Source organism: Tachysurus vachellii, chromosome 19 (assembly GCF_030014155.1).
Source record: "Tachysurus vachellii isolate PV-2020 chromosome 19, HZAU_Pvac_v1, whole genome shotgun sequence".
Taxonomy (NCBI): domain Eukaryota; kingdom Metazoa; phylum Chordata; class Actinopteri; order Siluriformes; family Bagridae; genus Tachysurus; species Tachysurus vachellii.
Window position 1 is genome coordinate 14865467 of NC_083478.1, and position 2299 is coordinate 14867765.

Sequence of the window (2299 nt, forward strand, 5' to 3'; positions counted from 1 at the left end):
GCAAAGGTCCGGAAGATCATAATGTCTAACTAGTTAGTGTGATATATATTTACGTAGCCTAGTAGTTGTATCAACATCTGCAAGCAATCAATACCTGACTGTCAAATCAAATAAATTCAGTACAATTCAAAAACCTTTTGACAATATTTATTGTCATGTAACATAGAACTGAACATATGTATGATTGTAGATATGTATAAAGTTCTCTCATTAAATAAATAAAAGTAGGGCTACATTTCAAAATAAGAAAAAATAAATAAAATGTGAAAATTTTGTATGTTTAAATAAAGTGCTTAACTTTTCCTTTTATATCTCAGTGAGAGAACTGAGCTCTAGCTTGGCAAGATTTTAAACCTGGGCTTAAACCTGAGCATACGAGACACACTGGTTTAGTGTGAATTGGGAAGTATGAACAGAAATCAGTCTGTCCATTCTGGATTAAATGCTCTATTTTCGCTGTCCACTTTTCTTCTTTTGGAGAGCGCCATTTGTTCTTTATTCTCCCTTTCTCCGTCTCACTCGTCTGTTTCTCTCCCTTTCTCCGTCTCACTCGTCTGTTTCTCTCCCTTTCTCCGTCTCACTCGTCTGTTTCTCTCCCTCTATTTTCTACATGTATCGCTATCTTTCTTTTACGTGTAACTTTACTCTAATTCTCTCTCATCTGTCTTGCACTGTTGAGTCGCAGGGTTTACTTCAGGAATGCACAGACTTGATTGGCTGAGTGGTATCACGTGGGATGGTTTAACTCGCATGCAATTGGTCTGTCCACTACCACTACCGTAAAGATTGCAAAAGCTGCGTCGGATAAAATAGAAGCGCTTCGTCAAGTTTTAAATCGTAACCTTTTGTTTTGGCCGTAGGTTCGGGTCCGTATTGGACAGCTTCTGGGTCTGTACCCGGACCGCGGTCCGCCTGTTAGTGACTATGAGGTAGAGGAACACCTAGAAAGGTGGAGGTCAGAGGCAGAGATGCTACACTGAGATGGTTTGAACATGTACAGAGGAGGGAGAGTGGTTATATTGGTAGAAGGATGTTGGAGATGGAGCTGCCACGTAAGAGGTCAAGAGGGGGACCAAGGAGGAGATATATGGATGTGTTAAAAGAGGACATTTGGTAATTGGTGTGAGAGTAGAGGATGCCGAGGATAGAGTTAGCTGGAAGCAGATGACTTGCTGTGGCGACCCCTAAAGGGAAAAGATAAAAGTAGAGGAAGAAGTGAGAAGGTCAATTTAATTTGATCTGATTATGAAACCTTCAAATAATCAACATAATGCTCAAAATCAATTTTATTCTGGAATGTTTTAAATAATTGCTTTACAAAATTACCATGTCTATCTTATTTAATTCATAGTAACTATATCTGTCAATATCATTAAGGGTACAATGTTTGGACCATTGGGTAGATGAACCAGAATTGTTGCCCAAACCTTTCCAGCCATCACTGATCCACAGGTTTCACTCTGGACAAGCAGCAGTTTTTCAATTTCACCATTGAAACTGATGTTTGGCTTTGTGATCTAAAATTGGCTATAGCAGACCAACCATGAAAATTTAACTTGTGGAGCTGTTTTGGGGAAAACAGGTGAGATGAGGTGTGCAATTAATTCTACTGAGTTGGGTAGCTGTGGTTTTTTTTTTGGATACAATATAGGTTAGTACCAGACATCCCTTTCAGACAGCTTCCTCTTTTCTTTCATTTACAGTTGCTCCGGTTGGATGTGGTATGTCCTTCATCACGGTATGCTGACATATAACTACAGTGGCTTTCGATACACCACAAAGACTAGCTGTTCTTGTCCTCTTTTGAACTCTGATAGGTCTCCCTTTATTTTGTGGAAGTGAAATCAGTAAAAATTTGCCACCAAGATGCACATATCACAGTCATTAGGACACCCTATGAAAGCCTGTGTTTTTATTTTAATTGTTAAACATGTAGGCATTTTATCTTCATTTTATCAATATTGGAAGATTCAAGTAATATAACTAAACTAATAAATAATAGAAAGGCCTTTTTAAAATGATCTGTAAAATGTAATTAAAAAAAAATCTAGTTTCTTGTGAGGAAAATGAAAGGATACCCCCATATTTATTTGTACTACTTAAAATGGATGAAGTTACCTACAAGTGTATCAAATCAGGTGCAAATTATTAGAACATTGTTACAGAGCCTTTTTTTTGTGCCTTATTTAAACCTCAGACATTTAGTTTAGACTGCCCTTAATTGTTAAAGTGAGAGGTATGACCATGGTGAGATCCAAATAATTCTCTGAGGCATTCTGAAAAGAAGATTGTATACTTA